The 14,621-nt window shown below is 34.4% G+C and overlaps 1 protein-coding gene and 1 long non-coding RNA gene across 10 annotated transcripts in view; one reads left to right on the top strand and one right to left on the bottom strand.

Annotated features, from left to right (window-relative positions):
- Positions 1-14,621, bottom strand: part of Ndae1 (Na[+]-driven anion exchanger 1) — a 704,613-nt gene that overhangs the window by 571,032 nt on the left and 118,960 nt on the right. The window lies entirely within an intron of this gene.
- LOC138710089 (uncharacterized) overlaps positions 1-14,621 on the top strand; it is a 68,885-nt gene that overhangs the window by 6,336 nt on the left and 47,928 nt on the right. The window contains exon 2 of the long non-coding RNA XR_011335056.1: positions 5,636-5,681. This is a non-coding gene — a long non-coding RNA (uncharacterized lncRNA). The remainder of the gene's footprint in view (positions 1-5,635; positions 5,682-14,621) is intronic.

Here is a 14,621-nt window from a genome sequence, read left to right as displayed (position 1 = left end):
TTATCCCTTAGAATTATCATTGGTTATTAAAGGAGAAAAATTCGCTCCGGAGCAGGAGATCGAACCCGGGACCCCCAGTTCTACGCATTGGGCGCTGTAATCACTGAGCTACGCTGAAAAGTACCAAAGGAGAAAGATTCGATCCAGTGCTGTGGTTTGAGCCTCGGCGCAGCTCAGTGGTTAGAGCGCCCAGTGCGTAGAACTGGAGGTCTCGGATTCGATCCCCGATGACGGAGCGAATTTTTCCCATTAATAACCAATGGTAACCATAACAGATAATTCTGTTGGACCAAAAAATTAATCTTCACTTTAGATATGTTCTTCATTAATTATAAATAAAAGAAAAATTGGTAATTTCATGTACTAAATTCCAGCTGCTTGGATATGCGTATAAACGGGTGGTTTTGTGTGGGAGGAACGTCGTAACTGACGTCATAATAATAGGCTAGGCCTATATGAACCCTCTAGATTCAAAACCCCTAAAGACCATTTCATTCATAATTGAGTTGTGCCCAAATATTGCTTGCTAAGAATGAATTCTAATGATTTATATAGTTTGAATTCAAAAAGGCACTGAATTTAAAGAAAAAGGTCTGTTAAAAGTCACTGTTACGTTGAAATTTCCTCTATTTACCACAGTTACTGTCAAAATTCTTTGATTTGTGAAAGTGGATGTAGGGGTTCATATTATAAAAGTTCGAATTCGCACTGACTGAAGAACTCAGCACAGCCTAAATTCGTTAGCTTTAACATCTGTGAAGTGAGGACGGAATGTGTCACAGACTTCATATTATTATACAAAGAAGTCCGTCTGATTGACATTCTGGTTGATATGTTCATCTATTATCAGACAGTATATCACACTTGACGATTTGTGTCAGAGAAGGAACAATTGTTTGTATGCATCTGAAGTCTGACTAGTGTAATATGAAGCTAGTCGGCGATGTGTGTAATGGAGGGGGAAAGGAACTGACCACACTACCTCATTATCTCCTGGCCTTGTTGCCTTATAAGTGATGTCTTCTTGGTATGTCTTGTGTGGTTCAGTCCTGTCTTCGGACAGTTGACTAAACAACAACATACAAAGAACATTTCCACAGAAAACATAAAGATATTCGTCCACACCTGTGGAGTAACGGTCAGCGCGCCTGGCCGCGAAACCAGGTGGCCCGGGTTCGAATCCCGGTCGGGGCAAGTTATCTAGTTGAGGTTTTTCCGGGGTTTTCCCTCAACCCAATCCGAGCAAATGCTGGTGTTGGACCCCGGACTCATTTCGCCGGCATTATCACCTTCATATCATTCAGACGCTAAATAACCTAGATGTTGATATAGCGTCGTAAAATAACCCAATAAAATAAAATAAATAAAGATATTCGAGTTTCTGACGAGCCAAAGTTGTGAAATAAGTAGGCCTATCAAGAGGTAAGGCTAACAGACGTTTATTAATGACAGAAGTAGGGACAAAATTTACTTACTTACTTAATTACTTACTTACGTACTTACTTACTTACTTAGTTACTGGCTTTTAAGGAACCCGGAGGTTCATTGCCGCCCTCACATAAGCCCGCCAGCGGTCCCTATCCTGTGCAAGATTAATCCAGTCTCTATCATCATATCCCACCTCCCTTAAATCCATTTTAATATTATCTTCCCATCTACGTCTCGGCCTCCATAAAGGTCTTTTTCCCTCCGGCCTCCCAACTAACACTCTATGTGCATTTCTGGATTCGCCCATACGTGCTACATGCCCTGCCCATCTCAAACGTCTGGATTTAATGTTCCTAATTACGTCAGGCGAAGAATACAATGCGTGCAGTTCTGTGTTGTGTAACTTTCTCCATTCTCCTGTAACGTCATCCCTCTTAGCCCCAAATATTTTCCTAAGCACCTTATTCTCAAACACTCTTAACCTATGTTCTTCTCTCAAAGTGAGAGTCCAAGTTTCACAACCTTAAAGAACAACCGGTAATATAACTGTTTTATAAATTCTAACTTTCAGATTTTTTGACAGCAGACTGGATGATAAAAGCTTGTCAACCGAATAATAACAGGCATTTCCCATATTTATTCTGTGTTTAATTTCCTTCCGAGTATCATTTATATTTGTTACTATTGAGGGACAAACAAATTTAAAAAAATGTGACTTGTTACTTTCAGTCTGAAAGAGGTCTCAGAACTGGAAAATCGATGTTCTTGCAATTCTAACATCGAAAAACTGGAGGGTTCTTGAAACCGCCCTCTAGAATGTGGAAGTGGAACTACATCCTCCACCAACGCCAATTCAGCACGAACCGTCACTCAGAAGTCAGACAAGAACAATGGCAAGACAGCAGGTTCAGAAGCCGCGCAGATAAGGAAATGAGAAACTTTATCGTCAGGCATCAGAAATACGCGCGTCCGTGGATTTCGTAATATCAGATCGGGTTTCTTCGCACTGAGAATAATACTTTCACACTGCCACGAAGCGGATGGTGATTATTACTTCTCGTAACTTTGAATAACATACATCATTGAAATAAGTAACAATGGAAATGTTTAATAGAGACAAAAAGACAAAACAAAACAGTATCGTAGTTATCAAAATATTCTGGTTCTATTATCAGATATTATCTAAGGTTATATAAACAGAAAAAAATAATTCTCAAATAAGTTTGTATTTCTAAGAAACATAAAACATAACGCCAAATAAAGCGTTAATATATATTTTTTTACTTGAAATTGTATACTTAAATAACTTTGTATACATTGAATAACATACATCATTGAAATAAGTAACAATGGAAATGTTTAATAGAGACAAAAAGACAAAACAAAACAGTATAGTAGTTATCAAAATATTCTGGTTCTATTATCAGATATTACCTATGGTTATATAAACAGAAAAAAAAATAATTCTCAAATAAGTTTGTATTTCTAAGTAACATAAAACATAACGCCAAATAAAGCGTTAATATATATTTTTTTTACTTGAAATTGTATACTTGAATAACTTTGTATACATTGAATAACATACATCATTGAAATAAGTAACAATGGAAATGTTTAATAGAGACAAAAAGACAAAACAAAACAGTATAGTAGTTATCAAAATATTCTGGTTCTATTATCAGATATTACCTATGGTTATATAAACAGAAAAAAAATAATTCTCAAATAAGTTTGTATTTCTAAGTAACATAAAACATAACGCCAAATAAAGCGTTAATATCTTTTTTTACTTGAAATTATATACTTGATCTCGAACATAGGAAAAGAAAAATCCTAGACTTTTAATAAGGGCCTAGTAATTATATAAAGATTGGGGAACGGATTATTGTACACCGAAAGGTAGAGATGTTGTTTCAAATAGGCTAATTGATTGCTTATATATATATAACAGTTTCCAAAACAGCTAAAAGTTCAGTCTGGTCTGTGAGTATAAACAACTGCGACGATTCAAGGCTGCTTGACGTTCAAGTCTCGACAATTCCGGAGGTCCTGAAACGCTCACAAGCAGTTTTTACGTCAACAACGCGATGTAGTCAACATTGTCGTGCGGGTTTTCGGCTTTGAGGCCGTAGTCTTGCTTTCTCGATCGCTGTTCAACTCTAGTCGTTACACAATGCAATCGAACGTATAGCCATATTGCTAATACACTCCGTATGTAGTCTACAAGCAGCTTCGATTGTCCGGGCATGGAAGTGTTGAATGTTCCACATTTTAGTGGTGTAAATTTTTGTCTTTAGTTTATCTTCACTAAAAGAAAGCCAATCGCATTATAGTAAAAAAATTGATTGTCCAATCAGTCAGTCCATCTCGTAGTAGTATGGGCAGTCAGGAAGTTGATCTGTGTCTTTAGGGTGAAACATGTTATCGACACCAAGCGAACACAGGTGGAAGTCTATTGTCTTTTATATTAGAACTTGGTGTGTTGTAGGCCTGATTTGTGTCAACGATGTTTTCATATTTTTAGTGTCAGTTTCTATCTGATCCTTTTCCAATTCATTGCGGGCTAAAGCAGGGAGATGCACTATCACCTTTACTTTTTAACTTCGCTCTAGAATATGCCATTACGAAAGTTCAGGATAACAGGGAGGGTTTGGAATTGAACGGGTTACATCAGCTTCTTGTCTATGCAGATGACGTGAATATGTTAGGAGAAAATACACAAACGGTTAGGGAAAACACAGAAATTTTACTTGAAGCAAGGAAAGCGATCGGTTTGGAAGTAAATCCCGAATAGACAAAGTATATGATTATGTCTCGTGATCAGAATATTGTACGAAATGGAAATATAAAAATTGGAGATTTATCCTTCGAAGAGGTGGAAAAATTCAAATATCTTGGAGCAACAGTAACAAATATAAATGACACTCGGGAGGAAATTAAACGCAGAATAAATATGGGAAATGCGTGTTATTATTCGGTTGAGAAGCTCTTATCATCCAGTCTGCTGTCCAAAAATCTGAAAGTTAGAATTTATAAAACAGTTATATTACCGGTTCTTCTGTATGGTTGTGAAACTTGGACTCTCACTCTGAGAGAGGAAGATAGATTAAGGGTGTTTGAGAATAAGGTGCTTAGAAAAATATTTGGGGCTAAGCGGGATGAAGTTACAGGAGAATGGAGAAAGTTACACAACACAGAACTGCACGCATTGTATTCTTCACCTGACATAATTAGGAACTTAAAATTAGACGTTTGAGATGGGCAGGGCATGTAGCACGTATGGGCGAATCCAGAAATGCATATAGAGTGTTAGTTGGGAGACCGGAGGGAAAAAGACCTTTAGGGAGGCCGAGACGTAGATGGGAGGATAATATTAAAATGGATTTGAGGGAGGTGGGGTATGATGATACGAGACTGGATTAATCTTGCACAGGATAGGGACCGATGGCGGGCTTATGTGAGGGCGGCAATGAACCTTCGGGTTCCTTAAAAGCCATTTGTAAGTAAGTAAGTGTTTAATTAGTGTGGACATGCTACAATTCGAGTACTTTCATTGCAGATACAATGATCTATATAATATGTGATATCATTCATTAGCAAGGCTTTAATTAATGATTTCCAAAGGTCAAAATATGATATTTTTCTATCATTCAAAGTCATAACCTATTCCCTAAAGCACAGTCTTTAGGAGATGGTGTCACTTCTTAAGTCAGGAAATCCTTCCTACCAATTGCTTGGAGCCTGTAGTTAATATTCAAGTTTGTTGGGTTAAAGGTTAATATGCTCGCCCACATCTCGAGTTTACTACTTCGGACAGCTGGTGTACTTCCAGAATATCATATTACACTCTCGGGAACCCCGTATTCATCATTAAGTTTACTGAAATTCAAGCTATTCCTAGAATGGTACTAAATGACGCTTCTACGCCGAATAAGTGGCACTTTGTTGCTACGTGGGTTTACTCGGCTGGTTTAATATAGTAGGCTATAGAGTGGACTAGTGATTATTAACTGGGGGCCGCAGCCCTCTGGAGGGTCGAAGAGCAGTTAATGGGGGAACCTAGAACGAAATAATAATATAAATAATAATAATAATAATAATAATAATAATAATAACAGTAACAATAATAGTAACAATAATAATAATAGTAATAATAATTTATTTTCATTTCTTTGCTTTTTTTTAACATTGTACACTTTTTGTGCAGGACAGGGAGCTGGCCTATCGCTACAACCCCTAACATGGAGGAACAGGTACTTTTTAATCAAAGCTTTCTTCCTTTAACCTTTGACGAATCTACCTCTTCCTGCAAGGCAGTAACACCTGTTGATCCGCGGGAGGTAATTCATTTCTCACCTATCCGCCACCTTGAGACTAGGGGTTACAGACTCCCCCGAAGATGATGATGAGGATAGAAATTTGTAGAGGAAGAAAATTTCTTTGTGTGAAAGATAATACAGTAGAACCTCTATTATCCGTGGTAATGAAGATGGCGGACTGGACGGTTAATCGAAAAAATCTAATAATCTGTACCATAAAATGCTTTATGCTCGACCATGCCAAAATGTAGTAATTATACACCTGGTAGCAGCCCTTTAATGGACCTCATTAAAGTACAGTTATTCATTAAATTTCAGGTGTTCCAAAAATCAGATAATACCATTGTAGCAATATGAAAGCGCAAGTATCGATTATTCCCGGATATGCAATCGAAAGACAACAATAAATCAATAAATCACCTATATTTGAAATAATGTCAGTTCTGTTACTATAATAATTAGCGTTAATTGTAAATAATATTCAAATAAATTCAATTTGTCATCTCTTTTTCAATGTCTAATTCAATTTCAAGGTTATATCAAGATTAATGTTTATTTTACTCTCTAGATTATATCAAGGTCAATGTCGACATTTGTTTCACGGAAAAAATCAATACTTCCGCGTCTGCGCACATCTCACAATTTACGAGGTATTGCACAATGTCAGTTCCGCTCCTCAGTCAGATAAGAATAACATGAATACTTATGAATAATTTCAAGTTAGAAATATGGTCGAGCATAAAAAGTCGTATGAAACTTGGTATGGTAATTAAGACGCTCGTATGAAAATTATGAGACTCGCGCTCGTTTTATAAACATACTCGCGTCTTAATTACTACCATTATAGGCTCGTTGCATAATGTACTATTAATAAATTAAGTGCATGTTACAGTTTTGTATTTTCCTCCGTAATGCTGTGTTTAACATGCTAGATAGTGGACCAGAAGTTACTAATTTAAGTCTGGTTGTCAATGATGGGTTTATAAGGGCCAAGGAAATTCTTTGTGATGTTTGTTTGGGAAAAGATAGGAATAGTAGATATGTTGTAGATTTACGTACTTTATATACTTTATCCTTGTTTTTTCTTAAATCGCACACAGTTTTATCGCCACTCACGTATTCTGTTGCGAAATGAACCACAGTTTCTCCTTTCTCAAGGCTCTAAATTATTTGCATTTTTATTTCGACACTTAGCAAAACACTTTTGACACCCATGGAAGATATTTTGCATAGAAGATATAAAGTACCGGCACTCGAACAGTAGGACGAGGACTGAATGCTGCACGGGTTTACTATAAATTGTGCCGAAGTTCTTGGAGGATTTCTCTGAAAGGAGGTAGTGACTATTTTACAAGTTGAGAAAAAACACCCAAGTAACTGTTCTTATTGCCGGCAGTAGTACTATGTAAGGTAAAGACTTGTAATAAATAATACACTCTAGAAAAGTTAGGTAATAATGTAAGGAGTAGTACTACATTTTTTCCGCAGCAAAGAAAAAAAGAAAGAAAAGCGCGAGAGAAAGGTAGTCGGATAATCCGTCGATCGGTTAATCGGGTGACGAATAATCGGGGTTCTACTGTAATAATGTTTAAAAGTTATTCTATGAAGATTTGAACATCATACTATTCTGAGTTATCATACTGAGTCTTGAGAGTATAGTATATTAGTATAGACTACTATACCTACTACACTTCATACATGATTATGATATAAGATGTATGTGCAGAGATCCGAAGTATAGTATAATATACCTGCATTTGTGCCCTGAAGAATGTTTTCAACATTTTTCCTCTTTTGAGTGACTTTTTGTGAAGTGTAGAAATTGTATTGAAATTTAAAAATAAAACAACAAATGTCTCAGGACTCAGGAGGTTAAAAACATAATTAAATTAGCATATTTTTAAATTGGTCTGTGAAGTTTCCCTTCCTTCTTTACCCAACAAAGGCAACGCGTTTTCGTTAGAACAGAGTGAAAAAGGGAAGGAGAATAATAATTTGTCCGTCTTTCCAGTTTTGCGAAACCTACTAGTTGAAATCATGCCAGATACGAAAATAATTGTGCCAGATTATAATAAAATATGCTAGATTCTGAGAACGATTTTCTTCCGTGATTATTATAATTACTTATAATTAAATTTATTATTAATATTTTATTATTGTTATTGTCCGGATCGATGATTATTCATTTTCAAAAATAAAAAGTGTACAAAACGTTAGGAGACTGTCAAAACTAAAATTGACAGATCTGGCAACACTGGTCAGTCTGGCACTCGCTCTCATTCTGTGTCACTTGAATGTGACTGACTTCGCAGAGAAAATGTATTGCCATTTTAAAACTAATTTCTGTATTTAGACCTACTGTTACCTAATTTAAAAAACTTTATTTCACTGATGCTTTTTTTAAATATGCGCATAAAACCCCTTCATAGTTTTTACATTAAAAAGATTAAAAAGGGGGTCTAATATCCGAGTAAATACGATTTTTGGGACATTCCATACATCAGCAAATATAAACTGCTTCAATTAATTCTACAGAGCAAGAGTGTGGGAAAAAGCAGTACTGGTAAACTACCACATCATAGTTCTATAATTTACGTGTTGGTTTGCCAAGTAATCTACAGGGTGTTTCCGGGCTGGTGTTACAAACTTTCAGGGATGATGGGGAAGGGCACATGTATGAATTTGAGATAAGAAATCCTGGTCCGGAAATGACTGAATTGACTGGAATTGTAATTTCGCACCACGTGCCCTCCTTCCCTTAACCTTTGGAACAGTCGTGGAAACATGTCATGGACCGGATGTCTCCTACATGGCTACTTGGCCCGATACAATCTGTGAGCTTGTCTATTGTTCCCATTGGCTCATCCGTATTCGAAAATCAGGTCTGCATATTCCGCTCTCGTGTACTTCTCCATTTCACTAGGACTGATCGACTGGACACTGCAGCTTGTACACATACACTGCTGTCTACAGACGTGCATATCAGGACCGACCATGTCCGTAACACATTACGCCATCTGCATTGCTTCAGTGTAGTTTCCTGTCCCCACCCCTCAGACAACGAACTGAACGGAATACTGTAAGTAGACAACGTAAACGTCAGATTGAATACAGTATGTGTAAGATGTACAGATAAATATACATAAATAAAGCGTACAGAGGAATAAAATTATTTCATTTCCACACAACTATTTTTGCTTATAACGTTCGACTCAGTCATTTCCTTATCTCAAATTGATACATGTGCCCTTCCCCATCATCCCTGAAAGTTATTAACACTAGCCCGGAAACACCCTGTATAATTTACGTGTTAGTTTGCCAAGTCATCTATAGCAATGTTCCGAGCTTGTACTTAAAAATAAAAATATTATGGCCGTATGAACGCCAACTCTATTTATTTATTTGTTTATTTATTTATTTATTCTGGTGTAGTTAAGGCTATCAGGCCTTCTCTTCCACAACACCAGGAATACAAATACAATAATAGAAATAAACAGAAAAAAATACACTATATACAAAGTAAAGCTACACAAGTAATAAAGAGAGAGAGAGAGAAAAAAACGCTATAAACAAAGTAAAGCCACACAAAAATATACACAGGATGCAGTCATACAAACTTTAAAAGAGTGATTAAGTATCATAATTAATTCTATCCTAACTAATTAACTAACGTAATCAAGAAACTTGCAATTTAATCTAGATTAAAAAAGAAAAAGAAAAAAAACACAAATCAATACTTCTAGCAATACCTAAAAAACATTAAATAAGACAAAATTTTCCAATTTAATTTTGAATTGTGATAAAGTCCGGCAGTCCCTGACGTCATTAGGTAACGAATTCCAGAGGCGAGATATTTCTACAGTATAGGAAGATGAGTATAAAGACGTTCTATGATGAGGGATAGAAAGAAGTGCTTGATGTCGGTTTCGAAGAGTTGTAAGAAATTGAAAGCGCGATAACAGATAATTCGGAGTAGAAGTATGCATGATTCTAAAGAGAAGAGACGTAATGAGAAGAAGAATCTACGTTCAGCGCTACTCTTCAGAATTTCAAATGCCTGTACACGAACACAGACCCACTTTGGCAGTGTCCACGATTTGCAACTGTATAGGCTTGCGATGATTCACGTATTTCAAGCGAGAACATGTAATGCACTTTCTAAAACACAATAAACTACTTTCAACTTGCCGCTGTTGTTGAACATTTGAGCTCTTACGCCAAGTTAGTTTACACAACATAAGATTGTGTACACCTTTCGGATAATGATATGCGACGGTTTTATGCTGTAGACCTTTTGTTTGACTTCAGTGCGATGAACTGTCATATTTTGACAAGACGTCTGTGACTTCCGTCATTCAGTCAAGATCTAGTTAGTATTCGTTTACTTTCTTGCCGTGGCTGCTGGTTTAGACCAATGATGTCAAAGCAAGCGCATTGTTCTGACCTTGACATCGTGCGCGGGCATCAAGCGCTAGGTATGCTAGGAGGAATAAGCAGCCTGTTGGATTAAGAAAATAGTGGTGCACAAACTTCAAACGGAACGTGAAATTTTATGTCGTTATTTTTATATGGCTTATTTCTGTTTGATATTCTCTATATTATCTTTAAAACAAAAGTACTAACACCAGTTCCTTAATATTGCACTTGTGTTTTAAACGTTAATAACATAATAAAGAGTTAAGAAGGAATATTCACATATATTCCATAGTAGTACAACTATACTGTACTAAGTGAATGAATCACATCATTCATAAAGAAAGTGATATCCCAAAGTAAGAGATTGAGTATGACTTGATAAGTTGAAATTGATATTGATGGTGTCTTTGGCCTTATAAAAGAAATCAATGAACTAATCAAAACAATATTACAATACAAAGCAAAGTTACCTAGGTACTGTATTTATTTCAAGTGTAACTAATATTCCATTACAGAACTCTGATCGCATTATGCTTTTAAGGTGATATTTGTGAGCAACTTTTTATCATCAGAATATTAAATTATTTTCTCGAAATCTGCTGAAGCTATAGAGCTGACATTTTTACAACACATGGGCACATATCTTTTGCTTATGATATAAGAGTAGTTGCTTTTTAAATTAATTTCCTTACAAACATTTTCCATGAGAATATTTTCAAAATTTGTAATACACTATCTTCAGTAATACTTATTTACTATATATTAGATTTACGAGAACATTTTTCACTACCTGTAAGACTACTAAATAAATAGGCCTATATCTGAAAATTTCACTTTTCTATAAAAAAAAAGTTGAGAAAATATTCCTTTTGAATAAAAAAACAAACTTGTGAAAAATGAGCATTAAAATTAAAACTTACATTCTTATAATGTAATTGTACTTCTTAGACAAATCTAAAAATTAACATGGATACAGTTTTAATAAGTTTTCTTCCCTTTAACCATTGAATCAGTGCTGGCCATCCCTGAATATAGCTCGACCAAGCGGCATATACCACCTCTTTCGTCTGTCTCTTTCCTTTCCGCTGTAAAGCGCTCAGGCTCTCCTGAGCTCTGAAGCGCGCGCTTGCTCCTATGGGCATCAGTTGACATGACTGGTCTAGACCATCAGTCCGTCACGCAGGCAGTCCGATTTCAAGACCCAATAACCCAGAATTTCTTAATTGAAAAATCCTTGTGGCGTACAAGATCATGGATGGGGGTTTCCCCAGAGTTCTGCCGTTTACCCATGCATCAATATCATTCTTCTTGATCTCCATTTCATTATAATTCAATTAACATTCCTCGATCGTCCTTGGCGACTCACGGAGAAGGCTGGTGCAGGAATGAGTCAGGTTGTCTACTTGAAACTTGAGCGAACCTTAGCGCAGTCAGCTGGTGCGGGGTTGGTATGCGTCTAGCTGGAATGTTAGCACAGAAGTTTTATAAGGCTGTCGTAGTAATTCCCTAAATAATAACAGTAGTGTTTATTTAACTCCATTTCTGGTTCTATCTGACATTTTTCATCGAAGATAGGAGTGTTCAATATGTGACAATTTGTGTTATTCGCGGTGGAAAACGAGGCCGTTGTTATAGTACAGTGCAATCGTAGTTCGGCCGGACCGTTCCGCGGCACAGGTCGTCAATTGACGAGAAATTTTATAACACTTCTACCATTCATGCAAGTCGTGTAAAAACTAACAAGCATGCAACCAAGTCTGTATCAGACCGATTTCTGAACTGTAATGAAGTCTTATTGTTGTGTTATGTAATGCCGCGGAACGGTCCTGCCGAGCTCTCCTCCGTCATTTTCAAACCCATCATTATTGCAGTATCACCTCACCACCACTTTATCGACTATATAGAATAAAGGCTTTGTAGCTTAACAGTGACGATAAATAAATAAATAAAACAATAAATAAATAAACGAGTAAGTAAGTAGGTAAATGAATGAATGAATAAATGAATAAATGACTAAAGAAATAAATGAATGAATGAATGAATAAATAAATGAAGGAATAGATTAATAAAAATAAATGAAAAATAAATAAATAAGAAAATAAATAAGTAAACAAATGATTAAATAAGTAAATAAATAAATAGTAACTAAGTATATAAATAATTAAATACGTAAATAAATAAATAAATAAATAAATAAATAAATAAATAAATAAATAAATAAATAAATAAATAAGTAAATAAACAAACAAATAATAAATTAATAAATACGTAAATAAATAAACGAATAAGTAAATGAATGAATGAATATCTGAATGAATGAATGTATGAATCAATGACTGTATGAATGAATGTCTGAATGAATGAATGAATGACTGAATGAATGAATGTCCGAATGAATGAATGAATGAATGAATGAATGTCTGAATGAATGAATGTATGAATAAATGACTGAATGAATGGCTGTCTGAATGAATGAATGAATGATTGAATGAATGAATGTCTGAATGAATAATGAATGAATGACTGAATGAATGAATGTCTGAATGAATGACTGAATGAATGAATGTCTGAATGAATGAATGTCTGAATGAATGAATGTCTGAATGAATGAATGAATGAATGAATGAATGAATGAATGAATGAATGTCTGAATGAATGAATGAATGAATGAATGAATGAATGACTGAATGAATGAATGTCTGAATGAATGAATGTATGAATGAATGAATGAATGAATGTCTGAATGAATGTATGAATGAATGAATGACTGAATGAATGTATGAATGAATGTATGAATGAATGTATGTATGAATGAATGAATGAATGAATGACTGAATGAATGAATGTATGAATGAATGAATGTCTGAATGAATGAATGTATGAATGAATGAATGCATGTATGAATGTATGAATGAATGTCTGAATGAATGAATGAATGAATGTATGAATGAATGTCTGAATGAATGAATGTATGAATGAATGAATGCATGAATGAATGAATGAATGAGTGTCTGAATGAATGTATGAATAAATGAATGACTGAATGAATGAATGTCTGAATGAATGAATGAATGTCTGAATGAATGAATGTCTGAATGAATGAATGAATGTCTGAATGAATGAATGAATGAATGTATGAATGAAGGAATGAATGAATGACTGAATGAATGAATGTATGAATGAATGAATGAATGTCTGAATGAATGAATGAATGACTGAATGAATGAATGAATGAATGAATGAATGAATGAATGAATGAATGAATGAATATCTGAATGAATGAATGAATGAATGAATGAATGAATGAATGAATGAATGAATGAATGTCTGAATGAATGAATGTATGAATGAATGACTGAATGAATGAATGTCTGAATGAATGAATGTTTGAATGAATGTATGAATGAATGTCTGAATGAATGAATGTATGAATGAATGAATGACTGAATGAATGAATGTCTGAATGAATGAATGAATGAATGAATGTATGAATGAATGAATGAATGACTGAATGAATGAATGTATGAATGAATGAATGAATGTCTGAATGAATGAATAGATTAATAAAAATAAATGAAAAATAAATAAATAAGAAAATAGATAAGTAAACAAATGATTAAATAAGTAAATAAATAAATAGTAAATAAGTATGTAAATAATTAAATACGTAAATAGAGAAATAAATAAATAAATTAGTAAATGAACACACAAATAATAAATTAATAAATAAGTAAAAAAATAAACGAGTAAGTAAATGAATGAATGAATGAAGAAATAGATTAATAAAAATGAATAAAAAATAAATAAGAAAATAAATAAATAAGTAAAGAAATAATTAAATAAGTAAGTAAATAAATAGTAAATAATTATGAAAATAAGTAAGTAAACAGGTAAATAAATAAGTAAATAAATAAACAAACAAACAAATAATAAATTAATAAATAATAAATAAGTAAATAAATAAAATATTGTCACAGAAATGTAACAGCTTAAAATAATACGCAAAAGTTAATTTCATGCTGAAAAATGCATTTTATAAGTTATCACGACCACAGTGCACCAAACCACGCAATTAAAATTGATCAGACAACTGCGTGAAAATACGAAACGTCTGGAGAATAAAGGCTGGTTCACAATAAACCGGGAACGGAAACGAGAACGGGAACGAGAACGGAAATATTGTTAAAATAAATGTATTTAAATGTGTGCATTCACAATAGTTAATTGTGAATGCTCACATTTAAATACATTTATTTTAAGAATATTTCCGTTCTCGTTCTCGTTTCCATTCCCGATTTATTGTGAACCAGCCTTAAGACTTGCATACAGAGTAGTTGCAGTAGCTGGATTTGCTAGCTGCCTATGAACCCTGGAGGATTAATAAATATAACAGCTAACAGAGCGGAATGCCATTTAAAGGTCCTTAAAGACTGCTGTACACATAAATTTCGTAAGTGG

This window comes from Periplaneta americana, chromosome 12 (genome assembly GCF_040183065.1).
Source record: "Periplaneta americana isolate PAMFEO1 chromosome 12, P.americana_PAMFEO1_priV1, whole genome shotgun sequence".
Lineage (NCBI taxonomy): Eukaryota > Metazoa > Arthropoda > Insecta > Blattodea > Blattidae > Periplaneta > Periplaneta americana.
Note: the sequence above shows the minus strand (reverse complement) of the source record. Positions and strands in the feature narration are given on the sequence as shown.